Source organism: Callithrix jacchus, chromosome 5, assembly GCF_049354715.1.
Source record: "Callithrix jacchus isolate 240 chromosome 5, calJac240_pri, whole genome shotgun sequence".
Lineage (NCBI taxonomy): Eukaryota > Metazoa > Chordata > Mammalia > Primates > Cebidae > Callithrix > Callithrix jacchus.
Window position 1 is genome coordinate 32,060,428 of NC_133506.1, and position 23,024 is coordinate 32,083,451.

Sequence of the window (23,024 nt, forward strand, 5' to 3'; positions counted from 1 at the left end):
TACAGCCAAGGAGAACTAGCAATGGTCTCCTCTCAGGTAATATAGAGAGGGCACGGTCCACCTTAAGACATTCATATTCACTAAATAAATAAATGTATATATTAAAAACACAAAAAGTGGCCGTTCTGGCCCTGGGAACTAACAACTTAGATGTCCAATCAAGAGACCTAATCTGAAAGTTGGTAATTTCAAAGACGACAGGATTTACAATTTACAATGATGGGAAGAAACCAGCGTAAAAAGGCTGAGAATACTCAAAATCAGAATGCCTCTCCCTCTAAAGATGATTACAGTTCCACATCAACAATGGAACAAGGCTTGATGGAGAATGAGCGCATCCCAATGACAGAATCACTCTTCAAGGAATGGATAATAACAAACTTCTGTGAGTTAAAAGAACATGTTGCAGCCCAACGTAAAGAAACCAGGAATTTTGAAAAAAGGTTTGACGAAATCCTATTGAGAATAGACAACTTAGAGAGGAATATAAGTGAATTAATGGAACTGAAGAATACAATACAGGAACTCCGAGAAGTATGCACAAGTTTAAACACTCGAATTGTTCAAGCAGAAGAAAGGATAACAGAGGTCAAAGTCCAACTTAATGAAAGAAAACAAGAAGACAAGATTAGAGATAAAAGGATAAAAAGGAATGAGCAAAGTCTCCAAGAAATGTGGGACTATGTGAAAAGACCAAATTTACGTTTGATAGGTGTACCTGAATGCGATGGAGAGAATGAATCCAAGCTGGAAAATACCCTTCAGGATATTACTCAGGAAAATTTTCCTAAACTAGCAAAGCAGGTCAATATTCAACCCCAGGTAATAGAGAACACCACAAAGATATTCCTCAAGAAGAGCAACCCCAAAGCACATAATCGTTAGATTCACCAGGGTTGAAACGAAGGAGAAAATACTAAGGGCAGCCAGAGAGAAAGGTCAGGTTACCCACAAAGGCAAGCCTATCAGACTTACAGCAGATCTCTCAGCAGAAACTCTACAAGCCAGAAGAGAGTGGGGGCCAATATTCAACATCCTCAAAGAACAGAACCTTCAGCCCAGAATTTCATATCCAGCCAAACTAAACTTCACAACTGAAGGAAAAATAAAATCTTTTATGAACCAGCAAGTACTCAGAGATTTTATTACCACCAGGCCTGCTTTACAAGAGCTTCTGAAAGAAGCATTACACACAGAAAGAAACAACCAGTATTAGCCTTACTAAAAATATACCAAAAAGTAAAGAGCACCAACATAAAGAAGAATTTTCATCAACAAATGGATCAAACAGCCAGTTAACATCAGATGGCAGTAACCCTAAATTTAAATTGACTAAATCCCCCAATCAAAAGACACAGCCAAAACCCAACGACATGTTACATCCAGACCTGTTTCACATACAAGGATACACAAAGACTCAAAACAAAGGAATGGAGAAAGATTTACCAACCAAATGGAGAGCAAAAATAAATAAATAAATAAAAAGCAGGAGTTGCCATTCTCGTAGCGGATAAAATAGATTTTAAAGCAACAAAGATACAGTGGTAAAAGGATCAATACAACAAGAGCTAACGATCCTAACACCCAGATACATAGAGACTTAGATTCAATGAGACAGAAAATTAATAAGGATATCAAGGACTCTAACTCAGATCCGGAACAAGTAAACTTAATAAATATTTATAGAGCTCTCCACTTCAAATACATAAAATATACATTCTTCTCAATACGACATCACACCTACCCATACGTTTAAATGAAACATTGATTGGCCATTATTAATACCCATTTTTTTTTTCAGAATAAAGCAATATTTCCATTCACCCTCCCTCTCTCTCTTCCTCTTTCTTTCTCTCCTTTACTCATTTTTTTTTCTTTCCTTCTCTCAAAAAAAGAAATCAACTTGTAAACTTCTAGATCCAGGTCGGCAATGTCTCTCTCATTGCTTTAATTTCTTCCTTCCCTTCCTTCCTTCCCTCCCTCCCTCCCTCCCTCCCTCCCTCCCTCCCTCCCTCCGCCCCCTTCCCCGCTTCCTTCCTTCATCCCTTCCTTCCTCCCTCCCTTCCTCCTTCCCTCCCTTCCTGCCTTCCTCCCTTCCTCCCTCCCTTCCTCCTTCCCTCCCTTCCTGCCTTCCTCCCTTCCTCCTTCCCTCCCTAAAAAAAAAAACAAAACACAAAAAGCCTGGCTAGACAAGAAAAGATACTCTGCTGGCTGTATTTAGCTCATGGGTAGCCAGTTTGGGACTGATACAAGTCCTGCAGGTTGAATCTGATCAACTCTGCATAAACTTCAAAGGACTCATCAGCACAAGAGATCATGTATGGGATGCCACTACCAAAAACATTCAAACTTCAATCAGGAAAATCATCCAATCGCCACTGCTGCTCTCACTCCACCAGCTAAAAATGATTTGAGCCCAATGTTAAAAAGTCTTGACTGCCCTATGGAATCAAGAACTGGTTTTACACTCTGCTCCAAGCATTAACCTTTATTTTCTTTTCGTATCCTCATTCCAGTCTATGTTCTTTTTTCCCCTGCAGATCTCTTACCTCTCAATTTCTAACCTAAGACTTCTACTACAGCAATCAACCCAGCTCTTTTGTGAGACTTCTTGGGAAGTTTCAAATGGAGGTATGTGGGGACTGACAAGAATGGTACAAATAATACTTCAAAAATGAACACATCTAAGTTGTAAACCAAATATAAATTCCTAAGCCCCTCAACAGACTGAGTGGACCCTCTCTTAGGGATCCCAGAGAAACCTGTTAACAGAATCATAGCAAATGCATGAAGACATCTTATCTGAACTTCCCTTATCTGACCAAAGTAGAACTTTACCACAGTCAGCTGCCACAAACCTCCTGCTCTGGGAAGATCTCCAGTCAGGTTGGTGATTGACCTTGGGTACCAAAGCACTAAAAAAAAAATGTAAAAGAGCCTCATCAGAGGCTTCCATCCTACGAATCCAACACACACACACACACACACACACACACAAACACACACACACGCCCTTATTAATCTGGTATATAAAAATCTTCACCTCTTCTTTGGAGAGCTACCCCTCTCTTAGAGTAGTGCCATATGCATAATAAACATTTCTTCTGTTAATCTGTCTATTGTCATTTAAGTCACAGGCCCCCTAACAATTTGGATCTAAGTTGGTGGAAGAAAGGTTTTCTTCTTCTCAACAGTAACATCATTGGGTCTGGTCGTCTTTCTTCTCCAGTATGATGAATTCCTGTCACCAAAGACTTTGTCTTTCCTCTTTGTCTCCAATGCCAGGCTCATAGTTTTTGCTTGATGAACCCATAATCAAAGAATTACTGTCCCATGATCCTTAGCGCAAAAAATGATTAGAACCACCGTCATCTTCTCTGGGCTTCCACTGTACTTAGAGTTTCACACTTTTTTCTATTTCACAGTGTGTGTCTTATCCCCACTGAAATAACTGCACTGGAAGTCACTTTGGTTGAGTCACTTGGCTGTGTATTGCAATCTCCTGTAACATTTACAAAATACTGATGCTTGAGACTTGCCCTGAAAATTCTAATTTTATTGGCCTCAAGTTAAGCCTGGCCCTTAAGCTCTAGACTAGGACTTTTATTACCATTTTTTAAAAAACTGGCTGGTCTCGAAAAAAACAAAAAACAAAAACTACACACTTTATCTAATACAGTGCTAGACACACAGTAAGCAATCTCATTTGTTTATTTTTTATTTTATTTTTGAGATGGAGTCTCACTCTGTCACCCAGGCTGGAGTGCAGTGGTGCGATCTTGGCTCACTGCGACCTCCGCCACCTAGGTTCAAGTGATTCTTCTGCTTCAGCCTCCCAAGTAGCTAAAACTACAGGTGCATGCCCAGCTAATTTTTGTCTTTTTTTGCTTTTGGTTTTGTTTTTTGAGACAGAACTGCTGACTTCAGGTGATCCACCACTTTAGCTGCCCAAAGTGCTGGGATTACTGGTATATCACCACACCTGACGCAACCACATTTGTTTATTAAAGGATAGGCTAAAATGAAGGGACTACTAATTAAGTACTATCTGTACCTCTCAAGCTCAGGACAGTGTTCTTGAGAAGGGTATTTATTTACTGTACATATCTAACAAAAATATTTCTCAAAATTAAAATTAATTCTAATTTAAATACACAGAGGCCACGCATGGTAGCTCATGCCTATATAATCCCAGCACTTTGGGAGGCCAAAGCAGGAGAATTACTTGAGGACAGGAGTTCAAGACCAGCATGGGCAACATAGTGAGACCAGGTCTCTTAATTAAAAATATATATATATTAGCCAGATGTAGTGCTGCACACGCATAGTCCAAGCTACTCTGAAGGCTAAGGCTGTAGTGAGCTGTGATCACATCACTACACTCCAGCCTGGGTGACAGTGCGAGATCCTGTCTCTTTTTTAAAAAATAAATATAAAACAGAGCCTTCAAAATTGGTGATTTTTAATTAGCAGCTCTAACATCACTATGGTTCTGTCATTAATTATGGAGGACACATACAAAGAATCTGTAAATAAAAATTAGCCAGTTTAAAAGCTGAATCTCTCAGTAATACCAAAATAACAGCCACAATAAGTCAGAAATCTCATATAACACTTTTTCCAAATTCTAGGTGTTTTTTTGTTTTCCTGGCAAACATGCCATTTTTCATGTACCTTTAAAATTAATTCCCAAAGTATGAACAAGTATCTATAAATGAAAGTAAGTAACCCAAACAAAAAAATTTAAAGGATAAACAAATTTATAAGCGGAATATGTAAATATTTAAGCAGAATATACAGCATTACCCTCTATTCCAAAAGACAACCCTCTCAACATATGTGTTTGAGAATACAGCTTTTTTATCCACCACTCGAGGGCACAGATAAAGGCCCCAGAGGGAAAAACACGGCCAAACCTAAGCCTGACCCATCCGTATTCTGTACAGGCTGGGCTGCTGCTCAGTCCACTTTAAAGCAGGACTGACGTTAGTTTTCTTACCCCAGCAGGCAGACCCCATGCTCTTAACGGGAGACTGACTGTGATCCTTCCAACTCAGACTCACTGTGATGCATCCAGGAAACAAGCAAGTGCCTGAGGGGTAGAGAAATCAAATTTGTCCTGGGCCTAGAGACCACAGCCAGCCTGGGCCAATGGCTGTCTGCAAAACCTTGGGACTCACTGCTCACTTCACCTTCCTGGACTTTCCTTCTGTCTCTGAAAAACCAAACTCAACTCAGGCCATGGTTTCTGCTCATCAAAGAATGACTGCTCCGTGATCACTAAAGTGCTACCACGTGCACTTCAGTGTCACAAGGTCCTCCCTTGCTGACATTTGGAACAGGCTGGTCTGGATATTGAGGATGGTGGACTCTCCTTTGCAATAATCTTTGTATAAACCCGAGGGGAATGGGAATCTGGAGACAAAAGAAGCCATCCTGGAGTGGTGAAACAAAGCCTTTAATCTTTAGGACAAGGAGGTTCTTCTTTCAAGACCTAAACCAAATTCCTAATTGAATAAACAAATGGGTAGGAATTTCTAGCCTCAATAAATCACTAAGCTGAATGTAGCAGTAGATCATATTTGGCAGTAAAGGAAAAACCAAAAACCAGAGTCTGGCCTAAAGGGCTGTTCCCACCTGCGGTATCAGTTCACAGGTTTAGGGGCAGAAGCTGGACACAGGATGCACGCTGTCCTGGGAGCAGGAAACAGGCAGGCAGGAAGGTCTGGGGAGAACTGGGGGCAGGAAGGCAGGGAGGGGCCACCCCATTGACACCCTACTCTGGTGACAGAATACATTCTACGTTTTTATGGCCCATCGTTTTTAAACATTCCGGTTTTTCAGCATCGATTGCCACCGTTTGCCATGCATGACCCATAGTCTAAAAGGTTGTGCATAAGCCATGTGTTATAGATGAAAAACTGAGGCCTGTGTACCAATGCACTGCCCACTGGAACTGGACAAGGCCATCCTTCCTGATGGCAATGATGAGGACACTCTTCGTTCACCATTTGCAACCGAAGGATCCTAAATGAAGGGAGAAAGACAGTGACACCAACAGAAATCTGACAAGCCAAACTATTAAGTGCAATAAAATCCTATACAAGATGGAATTGTTATTATTTTTTTTAAATGTTATTTTAGAAAAAAAATTAACTTGTCTGGTTTCCTTAGCTTTCAGCTGTCATACTTCCCCAATCACGTCTATCCCATCTCTTATCTGACTTTGCTTTCTCTTTCCTATCTCTTTTTCTTCTCTTTCTGTGCTTTCTAAAGAGATACTCAGGTATAATTAAACCACTTTGAAGAACAAACACATTATTTCGTAAGAAGTCTGAACTGTCAATGACTTTGTATTTGAATCAGGAGACAGAGAAAGGAAAGGTACGATCACGCTAGGGGGTCTCCACTCTCAAATAATGCAGCACATTCCTGCTAAGCTACAGTGGGGTGTTCTGGGCATTACTGGATTCACTGGTGCCACATAGTGCATGTACACACCTGGAGTTTCCCATCTTGACGACCTGCAGGCTGGATGACACTTAATGCAGCCCTTCAAGACAACAAGGGCAATTCCATTCCCTACTATTTCCTGTCAAAGGAAAATACGCAGACAACAAACGAAGATTTTAAAAAACAAACCCTGTCCCCAGTTTTAAGGACAATATAGAAAAAAAAAATGAATCTAAAAAGCTTTCTGCTGCCACTTCCCCCTTTTTGTTTTACTCTTACCATTTCCTGCTAAGAGTAAAACATTTTCTTTGAGGAAATTTTTTTTTTTTTGAGACGGAGTTTCGCTCTTGTTGCCCAGGCTGGAGTGCAATGGCGCGATCTCGGCTCACCGCAACCTCCGCCTCCTGGGTTCAGGCAATTCTCCTGCCTCCGCCTCTTGAGTAGCTGGGATTACAGGCATGCACCACCATGCCCAGCTATTTTTTTGTATTTTTTTTTAGTAGAGACGGGGTTTCACCATGTTGACCAGGATGGTCTCAATCTCTTGACCTCGTGATCCACCTGCTTCGGCCTCCCAAAGTGCTGGGATTACAGGCGTGAGCCACCGTGTCCCGTCCTAAAGAGCATTTTTAAAGAAAAAAATGTTTCACTGTATGCCACCAAATAAAAGTTGTCATTTATATTTCAGAAGGCTGACTTCCATTTGCAGTCGTTGAGCTGTGAAACTAGGCCAATAACAGGAGGCACTGATGGGCAGACACAGAGTCCTTCCCTGAAAGAACCGAAGCCAATCTAACAACCCAGGGAGCCCACAAGATCATCTGTATTGACGAAGCCTGTTTCTACTGATGCAGCTCCTGTGCTTGGAGGTGACGAAGAAGGGCAAACCCTAAGTGTGCTATGTAGAGCCTTCCCATCAAACAGCATCTACAAAACTGCAAGGGAAAAAACACACCCAGGGCCAGGCCTTCGTGGTAGCTCCTCTAGGTCTCCATTCTCAAACGTGAGAATGCTGAGGTTCTGCTTCCCACAAGGGTCATCGGGCTTCTTAGGATGTCACTTATCAATAAACACTTGGTGCCTGCAAGAGGCTCTTCTATTAGCTCAGCCAGGAGGATGGCCACCTGTCTGCTTCCTGAGGTGGCAGATGGCTTTCCCATCACTGCTCTTGCACACTCTCCTGATGGGGAGGGGGTCCCTCTGTGAACATCCCTTAGACATAACTCGGAGGCGTAGGCCTGCAGGGCCTCGCTGAACAGCAGCTGCGTAGGGAGTGTAGCAGATGCCAGTGCTCCTGCTCCCAGTTTGACAGTGATCTCCTTTCCCTACTGTCCAGGGTCACTGAGCAACCTATCCTCATTCCTCTGATAGGGAAGACAGTGCTGGGCCCTCAGTCTGAAGACATTAAAAGCCCTGCGGAGCACCAGGAGCACTGTGGCAGAGTGTCAGGTGGAAGGAGTGGTGGAAGGGTCTCGGGGCCTCTGACTGTGATGGAATCTGCCCTAATGGGCTGCTGCGCGTATGAATGAGGAAGGAAGGAAAATGCTTAGCGAGGCGTGATCTTGAATGAGGACTGGGCAGTGAGCAGCACAATGAGGCTGCACAGTGCAAGCACCTGGCCAGGAGCTCAAGGCAAGCCTGGACAGTGTAACAAGACTCTGCTCTCTACAAATGAACAATGAAAGACGCAATAAACTGAACTAAAGAGGTCTTCTCAGAGGTTGGGGAAATAGAATTAGAAGGCCTGATATCTTCTTCCCAGACCCCAGTGACTCTGCGGGCATGCCCCCACAACCCCACCAAGGGCCTCTAAAATTGATCCAGGACCCTGTGCCCCATGCTGCTGCCCCCTCTCTAGCGCTTGCTCACCCAGCCCCTGACTCTCTAACGCCTTTCAGTCTCTCGCAGGGGCCCCTAATCTTCTGCCCCCTCCAGACATAAGCTTCACTGCTATTCTCCAAAGTCCCCTGGCCACCCAGCCTAATGAGGCTCTCTCACCATGTCTGTCAGACTCCTCTTTTCCCTTCAGTCTGCAACAAAACACTTATCTCTATCATCATGGACAGAATGTCTCCCCACAAATAAGTACCACACAGCTCTTGTTGATTTTCTATAACCAGTGCCCAGAACTTGGATGCTCAAGAAGTACGGGTAGCTGATGAATGAAGTCTGCAGTTTCTATCATGAACCACTTTCTCATTAGGTAGAAAAACTGGTTCCATAGGATAACACGAGTTTCTTAAACACAACTTGGACCATTCAAAATATGTTCAAGGGAAAGTAAGAATTTATTAAAAAACTTTCAAGATTCAAGTGATAGAAATCTTAGGCAACATACATATGAGAGGCAAACATCACACAAGTTTGATTCTCATGCATCAACTTGCAGACATCAATGATAATATCACCCAATGGCCAGGGCAGTGGCTCACACCTGTAATTCCAGCACTCTGGGAGAACAAGGCAGCAGGATCACATGAGCCCAGGAGTTCGAGACCAGCCTGGACAACACGGCAAAACCCTGCCTCTACAAAAAATACAAAAATTAGCTGGGTGCCGTGACACGTGCCTGTAGTTCCAGTTACTTGGGAAGCTGAGGACTGCAGTGAGCCAAGACCATGCCACTGCACTCCAGCTTGGGTGACAGAGTGAGATCCTGTCTCAAAAATAGTAATAATAATAATAATAATAATAATATCATCTCATGAAGGCAGGAGTGGGGGAAATGGGCACTGAAACGCTTTTGGGTAGGAGGGCAAAACTTCCCAATCTTGTTGGAAGTCACCTTGGCAACAGTTTCAAAATTTTAAATATTCATGCTCTTTGACCCATTAAATCTCAAATTATCCTAAATAACTGGGCACTTTTGACAAAGGAACAAAAGTTAGACATAAGAAAGTTGCTAATAACAGCAAGAAGCACTGGAAAGAAGCCAATTGTCCATCAATAGGAAGCTGATTAAATAAACAATAAGCCCATTTAGTCCAAGGATGCTGGGTGCACACCATAGGATCTTTACTGGCAAAGTCAATGATTATTCTTCTAAAATTTCCCTTAAGTCATATGCTGCAGGGAGGAGTTTCTTCCTGCTACCATTCCACCAACTGCTGGTCTTTCCTGGGCAAGAGTGAAGTTTGTGAAGGCCTCCTAACACTACTGCCTGTTTTCTAACTGGTCTGCATTTTGTCCCTCTTTGCCTCTGTACAAGCAGGCTAGCACCATCACCTGTACACCTCAGTATGTGTCAAAACACAGTGAGTACCACGAAGAGGCAACAAAGGTGCAAACTCCATGTCCGCAGGCCTTGGGATAGGAGCAGGCAGGAGACCTGCGCAGAGTATATAACATGCCACTCCAGGCTCATGTGGACTTGGTCCCCTTGTCCACACCAGCCACCCCTCCAGAACACCCTTCAGGGTTAGACAGTACTGTGCCATACCAGTTCCAAGGGAGGTCTGAAACAATGGGATAAGCAGGTGCTACGTAGTCATTCAACGCAATGCCCTCTCTATCTGAAGACCTGCATGAAAATCCAGAATATAGTGGTTTTACAGCTTATAGAATAGTATGTAAAAATACAAAATATACAGGTGTATACACAGTGTGAAAAGTTATAACCAAAACCTTAACAACAGTTACTGTTAATCTGGAATTACTTTAGCATATATGAGATGACAAAACTATTTTTACCCAAACAACTACACAATTACCCTAGCATGTATTAATGATGCTTCCTTTGTAAAAAATTGCATATAACATTTCTATTTCACTGCTTCTTCTATGCATTTTAAAAAATCAGAATAACATGCTGTTCTAATCATTGTGATTAATGACAAAATATCTCTTATTATCCTCTAACTGACATATAACTTTTTGGGGGGAGGAAGAGGGGTTAGAATTTCGCTCTGTCATCCAGACTGGAGTACAGTGGCACGATCTCAGCTAACTGCAACCTCCATCTCCCAGGTTCAAGCGATTCTTGTGCCATAGCCTTCCAAGTAGCTGGGAACTACAGGTGTGCACCACCATGCCTGGCAAGTTTTTGTATTTTTAGTAGAGACAGGGTTTCACCACGTTGCCTAGACTGGTCTCAAACTCCTGGCCTCAAGCGATCCTCTTAGCCTCCCAAAAGTGCTGGTATTATAGGCGTGAACCACTGTGCCTCGCCAAGAACTTTTTCTTTTTCTTTTTTTTTTTTTTCTGAGACGGAGTTTCACTCTTGTTACCCAGGCTAGAGTGCAGTGACACGATCTTGGCTCACTGCAAACTCCGCCTCCCAGGCCCAAGCAATTCTCCTGCCTCAGCCTCCCAAGCAGATGGGATTACAAGTACGTGCCACCATGCCTGGCTAATTTTTGTATTTTTAGTAAAGACAGGGTTTCACCATATTGACCAGGCTGGTCTTGAACTCCTGACCTCGTGATCTGCCCGCCTCGGCCTCCCAAGGTCCTGGGATTACAGTTATGAGCCACCGTGCCCAGCCACACGTTACATTTTTATGTTTGAGGCTAAAGACAGTAGACATAACTGTTTCACATCTTAAAACCCCACTAAAATGACAGTAAAATTTTAGAAGGACGTAATTGCACAGTGGTCAAGAATGAGAGGAGAGACCATGTTAGAAGCTGAACAACAGAAGTCCAGAAGTTAAGGTGACAGGTTCAGAAAAGTCCAAAACCAGTACGGGGGAAGACAAGGCACATGAACCAACAGCACCAGGTACCTGTGGTGGGAGATCAGGTGGAGGACAGAATCAGAATGAAAACTGGAAAAACCCCTTGGGCTTCTAGCTCACCGAAAAGAGTGGGGTCACTGCCCCAATCCATCAGGAGACTGAAGATTTATTCTCTGCAGAGGGTAAACCATAGATGGACTGGACTACGAAACGCCAGATACACTAAAAGCAGAAGTATGTTAAAGTTTAGAAAGCAGTGTGGAGAACCCCCAACCATCTTCCACATCTCTGAGAGAGCTGGGAGCTAGAGGCAGGCCAAGGTAAGCCTAGCAGCAGAAGATACAGGGCCCGCTGCCCTGCAAGCCCACACTACGTGGCTGCAGAACCTCTAGTCCTTGGTCCACACTGAAGCTTGCCGCAGAATCCCCGTGTTCGCAGACTCACTCACACCCATGCACTCTGACTTCCCTAGATAGGAAGCTGAGGCTGAACGACCACAGGCAGAACTGCATGAAGTCTATTTGAAAAAGGAACACCAGCTTTTCAACGTTGTATGTTCTTGTGTAATAACAAACTATCTTTCCACTTAAATATCATTTTACATCTCTTAGTAAAGTTTAATGATCTTCTCGACAAATGTTCCATGGTTTTGTTGTTGTTTTTTGAGAGTCTTACTCCCTCACCCAGGCTGGAGTGCAGTAGTGCAATCTCAGCTCACTGGGATTACAGGAATGCGCCACCTCACCCAGCTGACATTCTACATGTTTCCTTTTTTTTCTTTTACCTGCCTCCCTCCAACTCCATTCTACATATTTCTAATGTAATTCTTAAATGTGTATTGTTGTTGCTGTTGCTACTGTGAAGTAAGAGTTTATCCTGTTTCATCTTTCTAGTCAGCTGGTTATTGGTATATAAGAAAGCTATCAATTGGTCTATTTATTTTGCATTTGAAAATCTTACGCCCAGGCGCAGTGGCTCACACCTGTAATCTCAGCATCTTGGGGGCTGAGGGGCATGGATCACCCAAGGTCAGGAGTTCGAGACCAGCTTGGCCAACATGGTAAAAACCCCATCTCTACTAAAAATACAAAAAAAACAATTAGCCAGGAGTGGTGGCACATGCCTGTAATTCCAGCTACTCCAGAGGCTAAGGCAGGAGAATCACTTGAATCTGGGAGGTGGAGGTTGCGGTGAGCGAAGATCGCCCCATTGCACTGCAGCCTGGGGAACAGAGTGAGACTTCATCTCAAAAAAAAAAAAAGAAAGAAAAGAAAAAATCTTACCAAACTGCATGAGTTTTGAGAATTTTTAGTTGATTTTTACTGGAGCTTTCTGAGTAGAAAGTCACTGTAAGCAATGGCAATTTTAACTCCTCCTAGTGCTTGCTTTTGGCAATTTTAACTCCTCCTAGTGCTCGCTGTGGCAGCACATATGCTAAAACTGGAATGAAACAGGGAAAATTAGCAGGGCTCCTGCACAAGAATGACATGCAAATTCGTGAAGCGTTCCATATTTTTAAAAAATAATTTTTTTTAATTAAAAAAAAAATTTTATATAAAAAAATTTTTGACTCCTACTTTTTGTATAATTATCTTAACTATTTCTCATCTCATAATGTCTAGAACATTCAGAGTATTTTATAGATATGAGAACATATATAAAGTCCTGTTTCTTTATTTGAATTTCCATTGAACAAATATTTATCAAATATTCACTAGGTGCCAGGCAGTAAATAAAATGATTAACATTTTACTTTTCATTTTAATAATGGTTGATGAGATGGAAGTCTTTAATCAAGATTTAATTTTGAGCCGGGCGTGGTGGCTCACGCCTGTAATCCAAGCACTTTGGGAGGCCGAGGCGGGTGGATCACGAGGTCAAGAGATCGAGACCATCCTGGTCAACATGGTGAAACCCCGTCTCTGCTAAAGATGCAAAAAATTAGCTGGTCATGGTGGCGCGTGCCTGTAATCCCAGTTACTCAGGAGGCTGAGGCAGGAGAATTGCCTGAACCCAGGAGGCGGAGGTTGCGGTGAACCGAGATCGCGCCATTGCACTCCAGCCTGGGTAACAAGAGCGAAACTCCGTCTCAAAAAAAAAAAAAAAGATTTAATTTTAAGGCCGGGCGCGGTGGCTCATGCCTGTAATCTCAGCACTATGGGACGCTGAAGCAGGTGGATTATCTGATGTCAGGAGTTCGAGACCAGGCTGACCAAGAGAGTGAAACCCTGTCTTCAATAAAATACAAAATTAGCTGGGCGTGGTGGCGCATGCCTGTAATCCCAGATACTTGTGAGGCTGAGGTAGCAGAATCACTTGAACCTAGGAGGTGGAGGCTGCAGTGAGTCAAGATCACGACGTTGCACTCCAGCCTGGGCAACAAGGGCAAAACTCCGTCTAAAAACAAAATTAATTTTAAATGCAATAGGTGGCCAATTTGTCCATGAATCATTATAATATGAAGACACACACCAAAAAAGCCTTTAAATAAATGAACATAAGTATCTGCATTATCATTCGGTTGAGAATCTCTAAGCCCCAGGGCTCCCTGTGCTGAGAATGTAGCAGGAAAACCTCCTCCTCCCTGCTGTATCCCACAGGCCTGGTCATCAGAACAGATCACATGCCCCAGGACCTGCCTTCCTGCCTTCCAGCCTTCCAGGTCAAGGACACACTGAGACTCTACTAAACTAGCTCTCAAAATCATTCCCCTTCCCTTTTTATTTAAACAAAACAAAAACTCATGATAAGGTAATATTCTAGAAATTTATCTTCAGATGACAAACGTGCCTTAGTCCATTTTTGTGTTGCTATATTAGAAATACCCGGGCCGGGCGCGGTGGCTCAAGCCTGTAATCCCAGCACTTTGGGAGGCCGAGGCGGGTGGATCACGAAGTCAACAGATCAAGACCATCCTGGTCAACATGGTGAAACCCCGTCTCTACTAAAAATTACAAAAAATTAGCTGGGCACGGTGGCGCGTGCCTGTAATCCCAGCTATTCAGGAGGCTGAGGCAGGAGAACTGCCTGAACCCAGGGGGCAGAGGTTGCGGTGAGCCAAGATTGCGCCATTGCACTCCAGCCTGGGTAACAAGAGCGAAACTCCGTCTCATAAAAAAAAAAAAAATACCTGATGCTGGATAATTTATAAAGAAAAAAGGTTTATTTTGGCTTACAGTTCTGCAGGCTGGGACAAGAAGCATGGTGCCAACATCCACATCTGGTGATGGCCTCAGGCTGCCTCCACTCAGGGTGGAAGGCAGGGGAGCTGGTAGGCAGAGATCAGAAAGGGCGGGAGGGAAGGTGCCAGGCTATTTTTACAGGAACTCAGAGTCAGAACTCATCCATTCCCTTAAGAGTAGCACCAAGCATTCATAAGGAATCTGCCCCCGCGGAGAGCCAGATACCTCCAACCTCCAGCCAGGCCCCACCTCCAACATGAGGATCAAATTTCAACATGAGACTTGGCAGGCCCAAGAAACCATATCTTAACCATAGCTAATGGGCTACAGAGCTATTTTGTGGTATTTCCTGTTCCCAAAACATATGGCACTAAATTGACACATAGAAATGCAAATTAAACCATGAGGTTCCATTTTCACCTATATTATTGGTGAAGAAGAATAATGACAACATAAAAATGGCAACTGGGCAAACACTCTCACACTGCCAGTGGAAGCTGCTCTCTGACTCTCTGAAAAACTGAACATACAGATTAGGGGCCCAGGACCTAAGGTGGAGATGGCTAGGAGACCATCAAAACCTCGTACTGTCCCTTCTCTACTGAGTGTAGAGCTGGGGATAGGAATGGCTACCCAGCTGGCTACATTTCCAAGCCTGCTGTGGAAGCAAGAGGAGCCAACTGAGTAGTTCTCACAAATGCAACGTAAGGCCTCATGTGGCTCATGTAGTGACTTGGTACAGCAGCAAGTGTTATCTTAACTAATGCAAGATTATACTCTACGTGCTCATTTTTTGTTTCTAGCTTAACAATAGCTTAAAAAAAAAAAGTTTTACACAGTTCAAAAAATAAAACATAAAGTCTCATTGTCAACTTGTCACCAGGTATCTTGTCCCCATCATGCCCACAGATAAGCATTTTTATTTGCTGTATATCCTTCCAGTGTTTCCTTACACGAATACATGTACATGTTCTCATTCCTTTTTCTCATAAAAAGGTAGTATTGTAAACTGTTTTACATCTTGATTTTTTTTTCTATCAACAAGACAACCCACTTCAGAGGCCAAGATGGGCGGATCACTGAGGTTGGGAGTTCAAGACCAGCCTGACCAACATGGTGAAACCCTGTCTTTAAAAATAAAAAATAAAAAAATAAAGAAAAAATAGAAACAAGACATCCACAAAATTTCTCCACATCAATGCTTGTCTTTTTTGCAGCTCCCCCCTGGGTCAGCGTAACATAGGTTATTAAGCCAGTCTCCCATTGCTGGACAATCAGGAAGTTTTCAGCAATCAGTGCCAAAATGAATTACTCTGTACATACCTGATTTTGTATGTACAGGTAAGACAGTCTTAGAATGGAAACCACCAGCTCAAAGAGTAAATGGATCTATATTACTAAAAGATTATCCTCCCAAATTCTTGCTTCCCTCAGGCCTCACTAATGAAGTAGTTGTCAAAGACGCATTTTCTTCAATCTGATAGGTGAGAAATGGCATCTTGGTGTAGTTTTGACTTTCTTTTTTTTTTTTTTGAGATGGAGTTTCGCTCGTTACCTAGGTTAGAGTGCAATGGCGCAATCTTGGCTCACCACAACCTCCGCCTCCTGGGTTCAGGCAATTCTCCTTCCTCAGCCTCCTGAGTAGCTAGGATTACAGGCACACGCCACCGTGCCCAGCTAATTTTTTGTATTTTTAGTAGAGACAGGGTTTCACCATGTTGACTAGGATGGTCTCGATCTCTTGACCTCGTGATCCACCTACCCTTCGGCCTCCGAAAGTGCTGGGATTACAGGCTTGAGCCACTGCACCCGGCCTTGACTTTCATTAATTAATCAAGTGTTGGCCACGCGCAAGAGCTAAGGATGACAGGATTGCTTGAGGCCAGGAGTTCAAGACCAGCCTGGACAACGTAAGTTTCTACAAAAATTTAAAAATTAGCTGAGCATGGTGGTGTGTGCTTGTATTCCCAGCTACTCAGAAGACTGAGGTGGGAGGACTGCTTGAGCCCAGCAGGTCAAGGCTGCAGTGAGCTGAGATCACATCACTGTACTCCAGTCTGGGTGACACAGTAAGATCCTCCCTTAAAAATTAAACACATACTGTGGGGTTTTTTTTGAAATGGAGTCTTGCTGTCACCAGGCCAGACTGCAGTGGTACAATCTCAGCTCACTGCAGCCTCTGCCTCCTGGGTTCAAGCAATTCTCCTGCCTCAGTCTCCCAAGTATCTGGTACTACAGGCGTATGCCACCATGCCCAGCTAATTTTTTCTGTATTTAGTAGAGACGAGGTTTCACCATGTTGGCCAGGAGGGTCTCGATCTCTCGACCTCATGATCTGCCTGCCTCAGCCTCTCAAAGTGCTGGGATTACAGGTGTGAGCCACCACGCCTGGCCAAAATTAAATATTGTTAAGCATTCATTCACATGTTGAAGGATTCTGTTTTTCAATGAATTGTGCTATCTTTTGCATATTTTTCATTGGACTTTGAACTTTTTTCAATTCCTAGAAATTCTTATTACCTCTTTACCCGTGAGTTTCAAATATTTTTGTCATTATTTATGTGATACAGATTTTTTTCATATTATGAAATCAAATTTAAGTCATCTTAATAGCATTTGGACTCTGAGATACAGTTAGAGAGCCCTGTCTGGGCATGGTGGCTCTCACCTGTAATCCCAGCACTTCGGGAGGCTGAGATAGGTGGATCACAAGGTCAAGAGATCGAGACCATCCTGACCAACAGGGTGAAACCACATCTCTACTAAAAATACAAAAATTAGCTGAGTGTGGAGGCAGGTGCCTGCAATCCCAGCTACTGGGGAGGCTGAGGGAAAAGAATTACTTGTACCTGGGAGGCAGAGGTTGCAGTGAGCTGAGACCAAACCATTGCACTCCAGCTTGGGCAAAACAAGAGCAAACTCTCTCTCTCAAAAAAAAAAAAAAAAAAAAAAAAAAAAACTCTCCTCCATTTCAAGACTTCAGAATTTCACTCCTATTTTCTTCTAGTACTTCTTGGTTTCTTGTTTGCATTTACCTCTGATCTGTCTGTACAAGGATCCTGGTTACAGGGTAAGGTATGGATACAGACTTACTTTATTTCAAATGCTACCCAATTGTCCCAAAAATCTTAATTAACAATCAAAATCAACCCTGACTACACTCAACGGTTACTCCAACTTCACCTCAAATTAAATTCCCAAGTGTATTTGTCTATTTCAAGAATCTCTGTCCTGTCACACGGGCCTGTTATTCCCAAGCTGAGCATTGCAGCATGGACCAGACTCCACACAACTCTTCCTCAGAGGCTCATGGCACTTCTGGTCATTTTTTTCTTTTTTTAATATACCCCTGGTACAAAATCTCTGTATATTTTTTCATCTGAACTTCAGAATCAGCTTGTATTGAACCAGAGAGAAACAGGCATTTTAAAATTTGGAATTCTGTTAGATGAATAATCTGAGGAATGTTTTTTGAATTTGTCTTCTCTTTACATCTTACAACTAATTGCTGTTGCTTGTATACAAGAAAACTATGGATTACAGCACACAAATTTCACATCTCTTTAATAGGGGATAGTGCATCCATACACTGAGATGACATGCAGTCATTAAAAAACAAAAAATAAGTGTTCATACAGTGACATGGAAGGGGGCAGGAAGGGTTTACAGTTTTGTGGGAAGAGGGACCATTCATATTAAGGAAGGGGAAATAAGGAACAGAAAAATTGCCACAAATATTTCAGCAATTTTAAAAATTTTACACATTTTTCCCAATTTTTTATTGTAGTAAAATACACATAACAAAATTTATCGTCATAGCCATTTTCACATGGACAATTGAGTGGTAATATGTTCATAGTGTTGTGTAATCACCACCACCATCCATCTCTATAACTCTTTCCATCCTGCAAAGCTGAAACTCTGTACTCATTAAACAGTAACTCCCGTTCTCCACCCCCAGCTCACGGAAACCGCCATTCCACTTTCTGCCTCCAGTACCTTAATGACTCTAGTGCCTCATGTAAGCGGAATCAAACAATACTTGTCTTTTTGTGACTGGCTTACTTCACTTGGCGTATGTCTTCAAGGTTCATTCACATTGTAGTGCATTTCAGAAATTCCTTCCATCATACAGATACACCAAGTTTTCCTTATCCACTCATCCGTGGATGGACACCATCTGGGTTGCTTCCATGTTTTAGCTATTGTGAATAGTGTGGCTATGAACATGGGTGTACAAATAAATGGCTGTTAGAGACCCTGTCTTCAATTATTTTTGGTAGATATCCAGAAGCGCAGCTGCTGCATTATATGGTAATTCTATGTTCAATTTTTAAAGAGGCAGCCATATTTTCCAGTTTCTATACCATTTTTATTCCCACCAACAGTGTGCAAGGGTTCCAATTTCCCATATCCTTGCCAACAGTTATTATTTTCTTTTAAAAAAAATTATTAGCCATTTTCAGACAGGCGCAGTGGCTCACACCTGTAATCCCAGTGCTTTTAAAGGCTGAGGTAGGATTGCTTGAACTCATGAGTGTGAGATCAGCCTGGGCAACACAGTGAGACCCTCTCTCTACAAAAAATTAAAAATCTATCGAGGTGTGGTAGCATGCACCTACAGTCCCAGCTACTCAGGAGGCTGAAATGGGAAGACCACTTGAGCCAGGGAGGTCAAGGGTGTAGTGAGCCATGATTGCACCACTGTGCTCCTGCCTGGGTGACAGAGAAAGACTGTCAAAAAAAAAAAAAAAAAATCCATCCTAATTGGTGTGAGGTGGTATCTCATTGTGGTTTTGATTTGCATTTCTCTAATGATTAGTAATGTTGAGCATCTATTCATGTGCTTATAAGTCATCTATCTGTCTTTAGAGAAACGTCTCTTCATTTCTAGGCCATTTCTGAATTGGTGTTTTGTTGTAAAGTTTTAAAAGCTCTCTATACATTGTAGATAAAGTTAAAATGCAGCAACAGCTACCAAATCTAAGAGGCCTAAAGAACAACAGTTTTTCTTCCTCTAGCTCTGCGTCCAGCACAGGTTGGCTGGAGTTCTACTAAACAGTTACTCAGGGTCCTGTCTTGCAGAAGCTCCGTCACTTTGCAATGCTGCCACCTCCACACAAGGCTTTCGGGTTTGCTGCAGCAGGGGCAGAGGGCACAAAGGATCACACACCTGCTCTTAACCACTTCTTCCTACAGAAGCAACATGTCACTTCCACGCAGATTGTGAGACCGCGTCTCAGTTCAAGGTGAGGTCCCGAACCAGGAGTGCCAGTGAGCACGGATGTTGTGTTCAGGTATCAATAACTACACATGTAGGCACAACATGTGAAGTAAGCCATTTTATAACTTCACACTGGGAAAACCTGTTCTTTAAAGGAGCTCTGGCCAGGCATGGTGGCTTACCCCTGCAATGCCAGCACTCTGGGGGTCTGAGGCAAGGGGATCACTTAAGGCCAGGAGTATGAGACTGTGTGGGCAGCACAGCAAGACCCTGTTTCTCTGTCTCTGTTAAAAAAAAAAAAGAAAAAGAAAAAAGAAAAAAAAGCCCCTGTAGACTTTTTGTTAACAAAGGACTTTTTTTTTTTTTTTTTTTGGGAGATGGAGTTTTGCTCTTGTTGCCCAGGCTGGAGTGCAGTGGCATGATCATGGCTCACTGCAACCTCCGCCTCCCAGGTTCAAGCGATTCTCCTGCCTCAGCCTCCTGAGTAGCTGGGACTACAGGCACCCACCTCCATTTTTAGATATAAATGGATTCTTGCCCTTTGTTTTTTCCTATCTGAAAAGACTGGGCTTCCAGGTTATCTTCTTGGGGAAATGCACATAGCCACTGCAGCAATTCCTACTTAAATTGATTACAGTGGACCGGAACACACTTACCCTTCAATGCTTTCAGTGCCTCTCGGCACTGACCATGGGGGTTCCCCTGAATCACAATGATGCATCAGATCTCCCATGCACCCCAATGATTGCTGGGGTGCACAGGACTCCCTAGAGGCTTTGCTTCTTTACACCTTCAGCTGGCTCCCAGAGCTTCCCAGGCATGACCAAAGCTCTGGGGGTCGAAAGTGCTAAGCCAACAAGGGGGCCACAGAGGAAGCCACCAACCCAGAGAGAAGGCTCTGCGGAAGGTTTGTGCTCTCAGAGGCCCACCCCTCAAGCACAGCTGCGGAGTCACCAGTGCCATCAGAGAAGGAAAGCAATGTGCTGGTGAGTAAACTAATTTCTCTCAAGTGACACTTGATCAATATTTTCAATCAACAATAATTTCCCCTTGTAATATTCAGGATGTATCAGAGAGACAGCCCTAAGTAATGGCAGGAGAGCACAGTGATTAGAGCATGAACTGGAGATGGCACAGGTCTGCCACCCGGATGGCTGTGTGACCCTGGGCAAGCTACTTACATATGCATGCCTTCGCTTCCTCATCTGTGAAAAGAGGGCGACCCATCAACCTCGTGAGGCAGCTGTAAGCATGACATGAATTCACACATGTAAAGAAACACTTAAGGAAACGGAATCTGTTGAGGTACACAGTCCTCAACCAATGTTATTTTTATTTTAGTTTATTTTATTTTTGAGATGGAGTCTCACTGTGTCCCCCAGGCTGGAGTGCAGTGGCAGGATCTCCACTCACTGCAACCTCTGCCTCCTGGGTTCAAGCAATTCTACCCTCAGCCTCCTGAGTAGTTAGGGCTACAGGGACACGTCACTAAGCTCGGCTTTTTTTTCTAATTTTAGTAGAGACAGGGTTTCACCTGTGTTGCCCAGGCTGGTTGTAAACTCCTGACCTTGGGCAATTTGCCCACCTCAGCCTCCCAAAATGCTGGAATTACAGGCATGAGCCACCGCACCTGGCCCTTCACCACTTGTTTTTAATTGTTCTGCCTTTACTGTTCTACTTCCTCTTCCTTCCCTCCCATCATGAACAAGCACCAACTTACCAGAAGCTATTTCTGAAAGACACTGGTGAGTCCAGAAAGAACAGGAGTGATCAGCTAAATAGGAAGATTCCTATTTAAAGGGTTAGCAAACACATCCTTCTTACTCTGAAGAAACCACAGACTGAGATACGTTCTGGCAGTCACGGTTCCTACACAAAAGGCCCCCAAGGCGTGTCTGTGTCCCATCTTGTCCCCATGGGCAATGCATACGGGTGTGGGACACGCTCTTGGATCTGGGTAGCAGCTCTGCACTGGATTTCACTGTGGCCAGCCTTAGAACACTACTTCCAAAGTGGAGGCAGCAGCAGGCTCTAATGCACAGAAATGCCTGATTTCTAAAAGCCAAAACTCCTGGTTATGAAATGCTTAGTAACCATCTTAACTGCTTCATCTTCAACCCTGTTCATCTCTCTTCAGGAGTGATGCCTCCCAACACACCCCTCCCTGCTTCCTGACACTCCCCAAAAGAACTGGTTCCTAGATATTTTATGTTTCATGAACCCGTAAAATGTTCTACAAAATGGGAACTGACCTAGTATTGCCAAGCTTTTATTTTGCTAAGCAGCAACCTTAGAAACTTGATAGGAAGGCCACTGTCTCAGGGTTCAGCCATTATACAAAGTTACCTTCATGCCAGTTCTCTACATTTACTTTCTCATTTCCCTGCCTGACAATAAAAAAGTAGTCCAAAATACTGTGGACCACAAGCCGGTCTCAAAGTCCTTGGACACAAGTGATCCAACTGCCCACTCTCCCAAATTGTTGGGATTGCAGGCATAAGCCACAGTACCTGGCCCCCTAGATTTTTAATACGAAAACTAAAGTCATTATTTGAAGGCTTTTTTGTGTATTTTCCTCAAGCATGAGTTAGGGGCATACATGTGTCTTCATTTTCATTCTGTGTGGTAATTTCACTTGTTCTTTGTTTTTTTTAAGAGATGGGATCTTGCTCTATCAACCCAAGTTGGAGCACAGTGGCACACTCATAGCTCATTGCAGACTCAAATTCCTAGGCTCAAGCAGTCCCACCACCTTGGCCTCCCAAAGTGCTGGGATTATACGCATGAGCCACCATACCTGGGCTTTAACATTTCTTAAAGCCCGGGTCTGCGGATAATGAATTATCTCAGCCTTTCTTTTTTTTTAAGAGACAAGGTCTTACTCTGTCACCCGGGCTGAAGTGCAGCCTCCACCTTCTGGGCTCAAGTGATCCTCCCGCCTCCCAAGCAGCTAGGACCACAGGTACAGCCAGTCTGGCTGTTTTCCAGGCTCGTCTGGAACTCCCGGGCTCAAGTGATCCTTCCATCTCGGCCTCCCAAAGTGTTGGGATTACAGACTTGAGCCACCACCACGCCTGGTCCTCTTTCAGCTTTTTTTAATATCTGAAAACTTTTACTATTTTGCCTTTGAAGATACTTTGGGGGTGGGAGGAACAACATACAAAGATATTTTCACCTGGTAAAGAACTTTAGGCGGATACCTTATTCTTTCAGTAGTCATGCGAACTGCATAATGGCGTTTCAGCCAACAATGGACCACTTATACAATGGTTGTCCCACATGATTATAATGGAGCTAAAAAATTCTTACTGCCTTATGTCATGGCTGTAACATCATAATGCAAGACATTACTCACATCTGTAGTGATATGGTATAAACAAACCACTGCCAACTGTATAAAAATGTATATTCATGTCTTAAGCCTTCATATTCACTCACCACTCACTCACTGACACCCAAGGCAATCTCAAGTCCTGCAAGCTCCAATCAT

The 23,024-nt window shown here is 43.3% G+C and overlaps 1 protein-coding gene, 1 long non-coding RNA gene and 1 other non-coding gene across 7 annotated transcripts in view; 1 reads left to right on the forward strand and 2 right to left on the reverse strand.

Annotated features, from left to right (window-relative positions):
• The window catches only part of ABHD12 (abhydrolase domain containing 12, lysophospholipase), an 83,404-nt gene that overhangs the window by 40,717 nt on the left and 19,663 nt on the right, over positions 1-23,024 (reverse strand). The gene's annotated exons all lie outside the window — the stretch shown is intronic.
• On the reverse strand, positions 2,852-6,029 carry LOC128932035 (uncharacterized). The gene is made up of 3 exons (XR_008481276.2): positions 5,937-6,029; positions 5,000-5,092; positions 2,852-2,915 (listed from the first exon to the last, which is right to left on the reverse strand). It is a non-coding gene; the product is annotated as an uncharacterized LOC128932035 (long non-coding RNA).
• Positions 12,539-12,645, forward strand: LOC118154230 (U6 spliceosomal RNA). The gene has a single exon (XR_004744121.1). It is a non-coding gene; the product is annotated as a U6 spliceosomal RNA (small nuclear RNA).